Raw genomic sequence first — 15,619 nt, forward strand, 5'->3', positions numbered from 1 at the left:
TCTATCACCCTAGGTAAATATAATTCTGTGAAATCTGTCTTTGTACCTGCCTCTCTTTCCTCCCTTTACAGGTACTGTCATCACAATATTTTTTTTGAGACTTATTATTGAACTAAAAACTTGATTACTATCCTGAATGAAACTCGATGTTAACATTGTATTTGATCTTTGACTCACAAAATTATTGATTAGATAAAACTTTTAAAACTTATTGAGTCTGTGATTATTGGAGAAACCTTTTAATGTTATTCATGCCTATACTACTAGCTACTAGATTCATTGACCAGAGGAACTTTATTGTCAAGAAGAATGGATTGGTAAGATTTGGGTAAACATAACAAAATCTTGCAGGTAAACCCTCTATTGACTCCGGCGGTATTACTAGCTTATTGTATAAATGGTTATGGGCCCAGGTGAGTATATGGTGTGTGTGTAACTCCAAGCTGGTAATCCGCTAGATCAGTATTGCTTGGTAGCAGAGCTATGGTTAGGATTCTAGTTAGTTAGATAGAGAATATTGTGGATTGAATTATTGATTTATGGCATTAAAACCCGTTATTCGTTTATGTTTTGTTTTATGTTGTCTGGAAATTCCCGGGAACATTGAATAGCGGTTGGCGAATGGATGCCACACTGCAGTGAGATTACTTGTCTGGATCAGGAAGGTGCTGAAAAGTTATGCAGGACTAGAAGCACTGATTTAGGGATTATTTTCTTTCATATAAAAGTGAGAGTAATTGATAGGAAAGGAGTTCGCTGGTGAAACTTTTGTCTTATATCACCTAGAAAGGGTAATACTGAAGGAGTAACAGGTTCTTTGATGATTGTGTGAAGGGTAAACGGAAGGGTTTTACTCATAGTGTGTGAAGAGTAAGCGGAAAGGTTTTACTCGCAGCAAAAGAAATAGACTATTCTTTGAATTTAGAGGATCAGACAAAGTAGTGAATGTTTCTATGTTGTTAATTAATGAACATTTTGCACGTAAATTGAAGAAAATAAGTTTTCGCATTACCTTGTAAAGGAGGGGTCAGTTGCGAGTGCTGCACTGATGTCACAGAGAGCCGCGCTGGGATTGGTTGAAACAGCGGACGTGTGACTGACGCAAAAAATTGTAAAGGAGGGGTCAGTAGTAAGGAGCGATACTGACGTCACGGAGAGCTAGTATGGACTAAACGCATAGCAAAACAGAATCTGATTGGTGAGAAAAATAAGAAGTTGCGCTGGTATTGGTCAATTGTTAAAGTAAAAGTGAGCATTTGATTAGTTGACAATAGAAGCCATAATAATAATTGATAGAGGGTCTTGCATGTGGAGACACAATACTACTTTGATATGGAATCGTCCAGATAGAAGGTACTTAGGATTTGCCCACGAACAGTACATAAAAGGAAAATAGCGAAAAATGTACGGGGCGAAAAGGAAAATGTCATTTATGCAAAAAATTCTTTTAAAAAGGATAAACCCATTAAAATTAGAGAAGCAATTCTTATCCCTCCCCTGTAAACGCCCACATATTACATGATGATGGAAAGAGGCTATCATACATGTGTATGGTTAGAAAATTGGATAGAATATACAAAGGATGATGGAATACTAGCTTTTCCAGAGTTTAAAACATTTAATGGAAGAATCCTACATAACTTATGTACTAGAATGAATGAATTAGAACCCAGACCCAGATGAACACAGTATGAGGCATTAGAAGAATGGGAGACTGAAGCATTTGAGCACGATAGATTAAGAAGTGACAGAAACTTGAGCAAATGTTATCCCAAATTTCCACGTGAAACCCGAGATAGGCAGATGAAACAGTGGAGGCAAGCAATGGTGACAGAAGGATTATATCCTGTATTGATGGCTGAGGAACAGACAGGAGGAAAATGCACAGAGAAAACAAAGCACTTAACAATGGCAGGTAGTGGAGACTCAGAAGATGATTATTTAGAAGATATTTTAATGAAAAATCCTCCCCCTTATCAAGAAAGATCTAATAGAACTACCCGAGTGCCCCAATTCTAGATATACCTTTAGTTCCACAAGTAGTACATGAAAAAAAAATGGAGAGGGTATTACAAGAAAGAGAAAAAAAAACGATAAATAAAAATAGAAGTGAATTAATACAGAAAATTACTCAGTTAGACACACATCCTGAAGCTTTGACTATACCAGTGATCATAGATTCTGTTGTCCCATTGTATGGTGATAAAACAAATTGTCCTAAAACACCCATCATTGAACCAAGAAAAGAGAAAATAATAATTGATGGCCAAACAAGTGAATGTGAGTCAGTGATTTCATTAATGGACTTACCGATAAGAGGGCAAATGAATGACACACCCAGAAGAGTTACACCTGGTTGCTCGAAAAAAGTACGAATAGAGACATCCACAGGGATGAAAAATGCCACAATAGTAACCCCAGAAGAAATAGAAAGATGGGCACTAGAAATACAGAAACCTAATCTGCCACCAAAAGTATTAGACATTTTAAAATTAAGGGTTGAATTAGAAGAAATGATAGCTGGAAATGTAGGACTGGATAGGTTAAACACCTATAGTGAAGAAGAGTTGCTGTTCATTTGCAGAAGCATCAACAGAAATACAAAAATATTTCATGAAAAATTGGCAAATTTGGCATCGGAAATGGGAATTGAAATAGGGAGATCCAAGGTGCTGCAGAAACCCGAAACCCTATAGAGTAGAATTTTCTGACAATGATTTGGAAAACATGAATATGTCGGGAAGAAAATTGCAGATAAAGGAGTTGATGAAAATATTATAAAAATGGGGAGATTTTGATAGATGGAAAGTTAGATGGACAAAGAAAAAGGAAGAAGTGCAGACAAATTGATCGACATCTGAATATTTGATGAAAGAAACAGAGAAGGCTGAAAGATTGTACCCAATGAGAGAGGTTCCAGGAGGGGGATATGTACATGTCCCATGGACCCGACAGGATATTTTATCATTTACAAATGATTTCCCTAAGCTGAGAGAAAAACCAGTGGAATGGAACAGGCAAGTTGAGAGATTTGTGAAAGTTTAGAAGGTTTTGTTCAAAGATTTGTATGGTTTATTTGACATAGTGGCGCCTGCTGATTAGTGGACCGAATGTAAAATCAGTTGATTGGCCTAACGATGAGTACCCGAGAGATGAGAAAACAGGAGCTCCGTCAGAGGAGGTTATGAAGAAATATAACCAAGTGATCACTTTCTTAAAAGGGAAAATTCCTCCAAAAGAAACAGATTGGAGAAAGATAGATAGAACGACCCAAGAAAAGGATGAGTCTGTACATGCTTACTATGAATGCCTTTTACAGGTATTCAAGCAGTACAGTGGATTTGAAAATATCGGAGATAAGAACATGACTCATTTTGTGTTTCGGTTTGTGTTAGGGTTAAGACAAGAAATATCCCAAATGATTAAGCATCACAATTTGTGCTGGCAAGCGAAGCCCATAGATGAGACCCTAAAATATGCAAAGTATTGGGGAGATAAAAATGTCAATAGACTAAAGAATTTAGATGATTAATTGTTGTGGGCTCCATTGAAATTAGCAGACCAACAAGAACTCCAGCTACAGAATCAGGTAGGAAATACAGGAAGGGGGCAAGGTCATAGTGAAAATAATGGGGGTAAACCAAAAGGGCAATTGAGCAGAGAAAAGGCAAAGAAAAAGTTTCCCTATCATGGGTGCGGAAAATTGGGGCATTGGAAAAACGAGTGCAAAAGTATACAGAATAATAATGGCCCAAATCAAAATTTAAATCCACAGATGCAGAATGAGGTGATAATGAGTCAACCGCAGCAGGTTGTAAACCTACAGAGTCAATTGCCACCTGCCCCTATGCCAAATTTTGTGAGTCAAGCCAAGTACAGTACGGACACAGGATTTCAAGAAGGAAGTGGTAAGAAAATGTTTTTAACATCGCAATTTCTTTTGCAGGATTCTTATTTTGATGTCAGCACCTTATGACGGTACCTGAGGGGGAGGAAGACGAGTGCATACTTAGCGCATCCTTGCCGGTAGATCAGTCAGGTCCATATATTGATGGTACGGTGGAAGGAAATGACATTACCTTCTTGTTGGATACTGTGGCTACCCGTTCTACTGTGAGAACAGCAGACATCCCAAACCTACCCCTCTCGGGAGAAGCGATCCAAGTAGTAGGTGTCTCTAATAAACAAATTAGGACCCCAATTACAAAGCCAATGGAGGTACGTATTGGCAAATTCAAAGAGATGCATATGTTTGTAGTGTGTGACTCCAGTCCTGTGAACTTATTAGGCAGAGATCTATTGTGCAAGATGAATTGCACCATATTTTGCACACCAGATGGTGTTGCTATTCAGACCCCAGACGAAGATGTAGTGTACAAAATCATCCTAGCAAAACAAGGAACAGAAGTAGATGAATTATATTCTGTAATGACCAAAGAAGACTTACCAAATGAGGTAAAAACAACAGTAAATCCTGAAGTGTGGGATTTTACAGGAAAAGATGTGGGATTAATGAAAAATGTAGATCCCGTAAAAGTAACTGTAAAAGAAGGTGCACTTTATCCAAATATACAACAATACAAAATGAGTCCTGAAATAAAAGCTGGTGTTGCAGCAGAAATTGATCGAATGGTTGAACAAGGCATTTTAAAGGAAATAATGAGTAGTCCCTGTTATTCACCTATAATTGGCATCAAGAAACCTAACGGGAAATATAGGGTAGTACAAGACTTATAAAAGATAAACACGTTTGTTGTGCCATGTTGCCCTATAGTACCTAACCCTGCAGTGATTTTGTACCAGATACCTTGGAAGGCAGGATGGTTTACCGTAGTTGATTTATGCCATGCCTTTTTCTCTATTCCATTGCATCCCGATAGTCAGTTTTTATTTTCTTTCAAATTTGGGGATCGTATTTATATTTGGAATCGCGTACCACAATGGTATACTGAAAGTCCTTCGATTTTTAACCAAATATTGAAAAAGTGTCTCGAATCATTAGTGTTGCCCAGAGAATCAGTCCTGGTACAGTATATTGATGACCTGTTGGTCGCATCAAAAACAAGGGACGACTGTGTTACTGATTCCATTGCTTTATTGAACCATCTAGCCAAAGGTGGACATAAAGTGTCCCCAGAGAAATTACAGTTTTGCCAAACAACAGTTAAATATTTGGGACATCAGATACAGCGAGGACTAAGAAAAGTGACCTCTGAGAGAATAAAAATAATAAGTCAAATGAAACTGCCACAAAACCAAAAAGAACTAAGGATGTTTCTTGGTGTTGTAGGATATTGCCGACAATGGATTGTAGGGTTTTCCCTATTGGCAAAACCCCTGATACAAATGACAAAGAAGCTAGCAAAGGACCCAATTGAGTGGCATGATCAAAGCATGGAAGCCTTTGTAAAATTACGAAAATGTTTGTGTGAAGCACCTGCTTTAGGTATGCCTGACTATTCAAAAGAATTTGCACTGTTCTTTTGTGAGAGAGATAATTGTGCACTCTCAGTCTTAACACAGAGACATGGTCTAATGTGACGTCCAGTGGCATATTTTTCTGCTACCTTGGACCCTGTGGCATCTGCATTGCCTGGTTGCCTAAAGGCTGTGGCTGCAACGTGCATGAGTTTGGAATAGAGCGAGTCCATTGTGAAGGGACACCCTGTAAAAGTGTACTTCCCACATGGATTGTAATTCTGTTAACAAGAACCCGAACTCAGTATCTTACCCCAAGTAGAATGACAAAGTACAAAAGAATTATCCTAGGGGCTGAAAACGTGACCATAGTCAGATGTATTGTTCTTAACCCAGCTACCTTGTTACCAGATCCATACAATGAAGAGGTGAAGGATGAAGTCGAACATGAATGTCTTGATGTGAGAGAACTCAGTACCAAACCACGTCCTGACATACAAGAGGAGACCTTGGACAATGCTGAACATGAGCTCTTTGTAGATGGCTCGTGTATGCGCCATGAGGAAGGTGGACTAAGTGCTGCTTATGCTGTGTGTACATTGGCAGGAATAGGCGAAGCATCCAATTTACCAGGAGACAAGTCTGCACAAGTCGCCAAATTGATAGCTTTAATTAAAGCTTGCAAAAATGGGAAAAATTGGAGAGTAACCATTTACACTGATAGTCAGTATGGTTACGGAGTTGTGCATGACTTTGGCCAGCTCTGGATGCAGAGAGATTTCCTGACTTCTTCAGGGTCTCCCATTAAAAATTAACATTTTGTGAAAGAATTGCTTGAGGCAATACAATTACCAAAAGAAGTGGCAGTGGTCAAGTGTGCTGCACATCAGTCAGGAAATGACCATGTGACGGCAGGTAACCGATATGCTGACCAGGTTGCCCAACACTGCGCAAAATTTAAAATGGCAGTGAACAGGAAAATTGAAACATGTGGATTCAGCTGCCAACTTATGCTGCTTTCAGGATTAGAAACATGGAAAGATGTAAGAGAACTACAAGATGAGGTGGAAACAAGAGAAAGAGAGGAGTGGGAGAAAGTTGGTTGTCAGAGAAGGGCAGAAGATGGTGTATGGGTCTATTCGGATGGCAGACCAGTAAGGCCAGACTGTATACTTGCACCAATGGTTAGGATGTATCATGGAGACACTTACGTAGGCAGAGATGCAATGATTAGACTTTTCAGACAAGATTGGTTTAATGCAAAGTTCACGAATGTCGCAGAGATTCTTTGCCAGAGATGCTTAACCTGTCAACAAATGAATCCAGGAAAGAAAACGATAGTCAGTATCGGAAGAATTGGAAAGGCCGAAGGTCCATTTGTAATGCTTCAAATAGATTTCATTCAGTTGCCTGTTTGTCTAGGATTGAAATATGTACTTGTCATAATTTGTTTATTTTCAAAATGGGTGGAAGCATACCCCGCCCGAAGAAACGACAGCCTGACAGTGGCCAAACTCCTATTGAGAGAGCTCATTCCTCGATTCAGTTTTCCAGTAACTATTGAATCAGATAGAGGGTCTCATTTTAATAATGAAATAATTTGATTAATTTGTGTAGCATTCAAAATTGAACAAAAACTGCACTGCGCATACCGCCCAGAGGCTTCTGGAGTGGTAGCAGAAGTAAATGGCACAATTAAGTCAAGATTGGGAAAGGTCTGTGCATCCACCCCACTGGACTTGGCTGATGCTTTACCTCTTGTTCTGATGGGACTCAGAAGTATTCCAGACAAGAATACCGGATTGAGCCCCCATGAAATACTCATGGGAAGAGCAATGAGACAAGCATGTATACCAGGACACAAGCTGTTGAATATATCTGATGATTTGGTGCTAGAGTATTGCAAAGAGTTGGCTGACCAAGTGTGTTCTATCTCTCACCAGGTTGGAGAACACGCAGTTGCCAGGCAGCCGAACCAAGCACGTGATCTGAACCCCGTCGACTGGGTAGTGGTGAAGAATCACACTCGAGAATCATGCCTAGCACCAAGGTGGGAATAAGCACATCAGGTTATATTGGTCACAACGACAGCAGTAAAATGTGCGGGCGTGCCTAATTGGATTCATGCAAGGCATACTAAAAGAGTACCAGCACCTGACGAAGACTGACCTCAACTGACTCAAGCAGTTGGGGATGCTGAAGGTTGTACAGCTGAAGGATCCAGAATAATAGATCCTGAAGTAGCTGGCCAAGAACAACCGAGCAGCAATCAGGATGATTGGATCCCAATAGTAGAAAAACCTGAAGTAATTGTAAGAACTAGAAGCAAAACATGATTAGTTAGTCAAGAAAAGAGTGAGGACCGGATAGGAGCAGAAGAACGCGCTCAGGAAAGTGAAAATACAACAGTTAGGGAACCTGAGCAGGACCAATCAAGGAGAGAACAATCTACTCAGATGGAAGAAGCTAAAAAGACAGCTTCTGAGTCTGATGAGGGACAGATAGGCTTAGAAGAACGCTTTCAGATGGCAGAAAGCCAAAGTGCAGTAAAGTCCTGATCAGGACCAGACAGGAAAAGAAAAATGAATTCAGGGAGAAGAAGAAAAACAAATTGAAATACAACCTGAACAGGGTCAGATTAGGGAAGAAGAACACATCCAGGCAGATGACAATAAGCCATGGACAAGGTCAGATAGAGAGAAATTCTGAAGACGAAAATAAATAACCAAGTTGTGCCACAAACCAATGAAAACAAAAGAACACTTGAAGAAAGTGAAAGTGGATTGCAAGCCAAAAGAATCAGCCCAGTGTTATTGAGAGAGTGAGATACCGACTCAAAACAATAAATGAGGAACCGGACCAAGTAAACGAGGTATCCAGTCAGACTGAACAATCAACTGAAAACAACAAACGAAGAAGTCCAAGATTGAAAAGACTGAACAATAAATTCAAAGGTCCTGAATTGACATACGTTACTCTTGAAGACTTTGAGAATCTAGAAATAAATGAAGGGAGTGATAAAGAATTAAATGCAGAGCAAATTGACGAAGAAGAGAGACCAACCTGAAAGAAAATTTGTTTACCCAAAGATACCATCGCAGATAAGAAATTCCAAATTGAAGAAGAGGAAATCTTCTTACCCCAAAGAAAATGGCTGACAATAGAGCTGCTGAAAACCCGAAACGAAATTGTGTAAAGAAATGTTGTATAATATGTATATGTCACATAACAAACAAAACACCGTTGGTCTAGAAAACAAGAAATTGGACAGCAATAAACTAAAATGTTTTGGTCAAAAAGGTCCCTTAAAAATGGGGACAGAATCCCATCAGCTCACTGTCGTAGTGGCAAAGTTCATCATCTGGGATCTCCTCTTAACTGAAAATACTAGTGCAGCCAAGGGCTACACCTTTCTCAACAAGGAAAGAGAGCTCAAGATGTCTTGATCAGTGGCCTAGAGTGCAGTCCACTGTGATCCCAAGAATGATGAGATATGATTCTGATTTCAGAGGGATGATAATGATAATTGCAGTGCATGTAAATGAGTGTGAAAAGCAGTGAAACTTTAAACTGACTACCAGGACACTAGACAATTTTAATAGACGCTATCCTAGTGTCAAACATTAAAACAGTGCGTATACAGTTTGAAAAAATAACTGTAAGAAGTCCACAAGGATGACAGGTCTATATGTTTCAGCCTATGGATTCTCTAATACGAGCTTTCATCAGGACCTAAACAGATGGAATCACTACTGCAATGAAATGCATTAAATGTGTGAAAACTAAATACAAAGTGGTTGGTTCAGTACAACCTACGATCACCTGTGTATCCTGAAATAAAATTATTGTAAAATAGCAACTCCCGTACCTCCCCTTCCAGCTCAGTCCAGTCAGGGGTCCGTCGGTACAGGGCGGTGCCTCATTCCCTGAGCGGATGCCTGGTGAGGTGAGGAGTACTCCCGCATAAAGACGGGAATGGGTCCAATACCCCTGTGATATTCAACCGGTTTCCGGATACACAGGTGATCGTAGATTGCACTGAACCAACCACTTTCTTTTGAGACTTTGTATACTGTTCGATTAAAGTTAGATTTCTATTCATTTCTGTTAAAAGGTTTCCTATTGTTTATTGTGAGAATCATCTGTTTATAGGAGATTTTAAGGACAACATTATTTAATATTAGAGTGCACCTACTAAACATAATCTAACTGACTATTAGACAAATGAAGCCTGGGTAATTGTACAACTGCAAGAGTTCTATGAGTGTATCACTTTATAACACCATAAGTACTGCCCGTGTGATTACAGAACAAATAAGGCACTGCCTAGGACCACCGAAGCTTCAGGGACTGCCGAGGCCCACCCTGCATATTTAAATAAAGACCCGGAGTGTGGCAATCCCCGGACTTCAGTTGGCCTCGAACCCCCCGAACAATAATTAAACTATACCCGGTAAGATGGCACTCCCCTAGGCTGCAAAACGTCTCTGTGCCCTTCCGCACCTAATTTACATGTGACATCAAGATCCCCAGTCCTACAGAGACCCTGCAACATAATAATTAGATTGGCCACGGAACATTACCCACCCACCAGGGGCCTCATTTAAAAGAACGGGTGAGACCCCATTTTTTTTTTTTGGTTCTTTTCTCTCCATTTTTACCATCCGCATCCCCTCTATTACAGCGATACGATGTTTTCCTCCTCTCGCTTCAAGTAGTCGAACAAGTATTTGCTATCACAGGGTGGAAGCCATGCACCACCCTCTAATAGCAAACACAAATGTCCAGCGAAAGCACACCCCCCTGGGACATTGTATGAGCTGCGCCTGAGAGGTCGCCCTCCCTACTACCATGATGCATTTGTTAGTATAAACGCATACTAACACTACTTAAACACGTGTAGTACAGCGACCAGAATGTAGTGAGGAAGCAGAGGAAGTGCAAAACCTAAAAATATAAATCCTACCTGAAGTCGGATGGCAGTTCAATGAGCTGACGACCCTGGCATGAGTAGAAACAGCTACATGAACAAAACGGGTCTTCAGCACAATGCAAGCAATTTTGAAATATTGCCTTGTCCGACTCGTCGACAAATTTATGTAGTGAAGAGGCAGACAGCAGTGATTCCAAAAAGTAAATTTATTACAAGAAAACAAGACACCTGAAACAACCACCAACAGGAGCAGACAGCAAAGCAACTGTCTAATCCAGCACCGTGTACAAACTCCGCAAGGTTCCCCTCATGACAGCCCTGCATTCTAACATTACATACTGAGGGCCATATTATCAAGGAATGGCGTTAAAATTATCGCTGCTTTAGCGGCAGGAAACTGCCGCTAAAACAGCGATAATGGGCTTGATAATATGCCGTAGAGAATTCCAATAGAAGCCCATGTTCTCGTGTTAACATGGGCTTCTATTGGAATTCTCTACGGCATAATGTCCAGCCCATTATCGCCGTTTTAGCGGCAGTTTCCTGCCGCTAAAGCGGCGACAATTTTAACGCCGTTCCTTGATAATATGTCCCTTAGATTCTAGTAGAATTACATACTAACATTCTACTATGACTTACAATGGAATACTACACAGAGCACATGACTTTACAGCAATGAGCTCATAGTTTCATCCACGAGTCTTGACACCGGTAGGGTTAAGACTTTCGCTTCCCACTCCCTATATAGTATAAACATAAACTAACACTTCTTCCACAAGTATGCTACAGAGCCCAGAGCACATCACTTTACAGCAATGAGCTCACAATTGTGGCTCACGGTTTAATCCCCGAATCTTCACACCAGTAGGGATGAGTAGTTCGCTTCCTACTCCCTATATACTATAAACGCATACGAACACTACTTACACACTTATACTACAGCGGCTAGTATCCTACACTGCCCAGAGCCCATCACTTTACAGCAATCACCTCGGTTTCATCCCCAAGTCTTCACACCGGTATGCGTAACTACTTCGCTTCCCGCTTTCGGTATATTATCAACACACAGTAGCGGTCAGTAGTTCGCTTCCCACTCCCTGTATGGTATACACGCCTACTAACACTACTTGCACACGTATGCTACAAAACCCAGACCACATCACTTTACAGCAATGACCTCACGGTTTAGACTCTCTGTTTCATACCCGAGTGTAGCACCATATCATATCACCACCATGCCACTCTGAGCAACACCGCACTTTCAGACCATTAACAGTGATAACTACCTACTGGCGACCGCCAGTAGGTAATCAAGAACAAATTACAATAGTTCCTTGATTCTTTTAGCTTTCAAAAATTCTCTCTATTACTGTCTTTCTACTTTTCCATATAAATAGTTTTTTTAATATTCAAGTACACATCAAAGTCAGAAATGCAACGTATTCTATCAACACACTTTCTAGAACATTCTACAACACGTGGAGGTTAAAAGTTCATATTTTTTTTTAAACCTAACGATATTTTTTTGCAACATTTTCTCGAACATTTAACGGCACGTGCAGGTTAAAAATTCATGATTGTTTTAAATTCGAACAGTGCCTTCCAAATGCAAGTAGCAGCTGTGATTGAGTTGAGCACATTTTATCCTATAATATGTACTATAATATGTACGTGCAAACTGCTTTTTCTTAACCAATCACAAACATACTTTTCCACAAAACGAATGTGTACCCTACTTTTAAAAAACAATGCTTTTCGTCTCCCAATCAGGTACCGTTTTGTATGCGAAAAGAAACGAGTTCCCCATCTTTAAACAAATCTCTTATTCTACGAAGGAACTGCATGAGCTACAGACATCTTTCCATACCTTCCAGCCATACCTTCAAAATGCTAGTGTGGATCGTAGGACATAGCCATGTTTCCTGGTGCAAGAGGTATGCAGAACAGAGACGTATTGACTTAGACCTAGGTTTACAAAATGTGGACATTAAATGGTTTCGACAGAGAGGATTGAAGTGGCACCAATTGTTGCCTTTGGTTAAAACCTGTTTGCATCTCCAACACCCTGACCTCATTATTGTGCACTGAGTTGGAAACGACCTAGGCACATTGACTGGGGTAGGTTTGGAAATGCTTATGAAGGACACCTTTGGACAATGATGTTACTGTTGCCTCAAACTGTCTTTGTATAGTCCAATATATGCCAAAGACAGAAGTGGAAATGGTCCAAAAATGTTGTCCTCAGATTGAAAAATCTCGGAAAAAAGTAAACAGAGCTGTCTTTGCATACCACAGAGACCACAAAATGGGGTCCATATACAACAACAACATACGTTTTGATATGGCGGATATATACAGAAGTGATGGAGTACACTTCACAGATCAGGGAAATCAGGTTTCCTGAATAACTTGAAGCTGTGCATCCGCACTTATATGTAGCTCCAACTAATGAACACAAGGGCTCTTTTTAGAGCCACCCTATAACTTACAACTTAGGCCCTCTATTTTAGGGCCATATAACGCCAACTCCCGCAACCTCGCCAAAATGTATTCTCCACACAGCTGTGGCGCAGCGGCCAGACCATCTCACTTTGCAACACAGACCTCTCGCTTTGATCCCTAGCTCTACTCACCCATAGGGGTGAGTGGTTTGCGCTCTACAAATACCATATTTATTTACCTTTGCACTCCCTATACAACACCACCTAAGCACCATACACAAGCTACAATGTTCTAAACAAAAGTACCTATAACTACATGCTGACACAACTTGCACAGATGTGGCACAGCGGCCAAGGCACATGACTTCACAGCATATGACACACAGTTTTGGCTCACTCTTTAATCCCCGGCTCCGGCAGCAGCTCAGCTTAGCAACATGAGACTCTAGAAAATACCTCACAGTATAATACAAAAAAACATGGGTTGGTCTCCAGTGGAAGCAGCGTAGGAAACCTGCAAGACAAAAATGAAACATAAGTATGTGTGCTATGTGGAAGAGGTAAAGAAAGGTAGGGCGAATGAAAGGACCATAGTGAGACTGGAAGGTAAGGGGAGTGGGTGGAAGGGAGAAGGGGAGGGAGAGTCAGAAGAAGAGAGGGAGAAGGAGACAGCGCGTCGGCCTATTGCACCCAGCCCTTAGTGTTTACCCTCCGTCACCCGTTTATCTAGGATGCTGGGGTCTGCGAGAAAGAGTGTGGTTCAGCAAGTCCTTAAAATTAAATACATGAAGCCAGAGATTATGGGCCATATTATGAAGGAAGGGCGATAACATTATTGCCGCTTTAGAGACAGGAAACTGCCGCTAAAGTGGCTATAAGGGGTTGATAATATGCCCTTGTGAATTCCCTTAGAAGCCCAGGTTCTGGTGAGAACCTGGGCTTCTATGGGAATTTACAAGGGCATATTATCAACCCCTTATCGTCGCTTTAGCAACAGTTTCCTGACGCTAAAGTGGTGATAATGTTATCGCCTTTGTTTGATAATATAGTCCTACATTATTAGCTACGGGAAAATCGCTTGCATGCACCTGTGCACCCAGGGTGCTGCACCCCAACCACTTCCCCCGCACTGTGCTCAATTGTAGGTCTTGCACACCGAGGCTTCACTGCTCACCTGCCACCACTGGTGTGTCCCACTACGTGTTGGTGCAAGCTCCTAGTCCGGGGTATGTTTGTACGATAGACCAGGTCTCCGGTCGGGGACAGTGTCTTGATACCACAATGGAAGGTGTCAGAATGCCAGGCCAACATTGTGGGGTGAGCTCCCGCTCCGCCCTTCTTGTGACAATCAATGGAATGTCTGAAAAGGGAAAATATTTTAATGGTGGAAACGGCTGGAGGTAAATGAAGGTTTATTTCAAGCTTGATAGAAAATAGGAGTTGAGTGCATCCTTCGTTTTTGAAGTACGATCTACCAACTGTTAGCGGTAATCGTGGTTCAAAGAGCAGTTGGAGTGCACGAGAATACACAAGGTTAAATAATAATATGTTATGCCAACGTTCACAGACAAAGGAACAGAGCGCATGCTAGAAGCATAATGTGCGCGTGTAATGCAGTGGCGTGAGCCTGTGTGCATGTACACTTAGTAAGGAGCTCACTACAGTGTCCTAAAAGCCAACACCACGTGTCTGTAGGGCAGCGTTGCCCGCTGGCTCAGGCCTACGGTACGGTTCAGCAGGTCCTTAAAATTAGACCGATGTGACTGAATGAGGTCAGAGATAACATCATAACACATGGCAATATCGCTTATTCGCACATGCACAGTCTGGCTGATGCACCCCACCCCTCCTGCAGAACCGCCCTCAACAGGTGTCTGTAGGGCAGCGCTTCCCGTAGGTTCAGGCCTACCTTATGATATAGCAGGTCTTTAAAATGAGACAGAGATGTGACTGAATGAGGTCAAAGATCACATCATAACACATGGCAATATCGCTTATTCGCACGTGCACAGTCTGGCTGATGCATCCCATCCCTCCCACAGCACTGCGCTGAAGAGGTGTCTGTAGGGCAGCGCTGCCCGCTGGCTCAGGCCTACAGTACAGTCCAGCAGGTCTTTAAAATGAGACAGAGATGTGACTGAATGAGGTCAAAGATCACATCATAACACATGGCAATCTCGTTTGTTTGGACCTGCGCAGCTAGGCTGAAGCACCCCACCCCTCTCGACGCAGTGCGCTCAATTGGAGGCCCTGTGCACCCAGGCCGCTCTGCTTACCTGCTGTCATTGTTGTGTGAGCAAACACTACGGGCAGCAGTGCTCACAATTCAGATGGAGTGTTGATTGCAGGAGAGTGTACACCTCATGGATCTCTTTTGTAGAGGACGGGCAGTAGGGCTCAAAAGTTAGAGCCCCTGTTGATTGCCAGGATGGAGTACACCTCATGGATCCATTTCTTTTTTTTATTGCGCATTGTGATATGCAAGGTGGATGCGGCAAATCATTTGAGGTAGTGTGGAAGAAGAGGGACGTGTGGCGTCATTGTTATCCTATTTATACGTATGCAAAGTGGGCTGGGCTTGCATACGCCAGGCCAGCGTAGGGGTGTGAATAATTATTCCGGGGACTTGGGCATTGTTCAGTTCCTGCCTGGCCAGGAAGTGTACTTAAGTGTGTTTCTTTTGTAGTTTTGACCTCGCAGAGTGTGCAATTTATATTAGTAAAGCATGTGTCGGGAGGGCGGAAACTATCGTTAATGAGATGGCATGTGATCTAGGATGTGCAGTCTGCCCGTGGCTGATGATGCTCCTTAGAGCCAGCAATACCCA

The sequence above is a fragment of the Triturus cristatus genome, chromosome 2_1 (genome assembly GCF_964204655.1).
Source record: "Triturus cristatus chromosome 2_1, aTriCri1.1, whole genome shotgun sequence".
Taxonomy (NCBI): domain Eukaryota; kingdom Metazoa; phylum Chordata; class Amphibia; order Caudata; family Salamandridae; genus Triturus; species Triturus cristatus.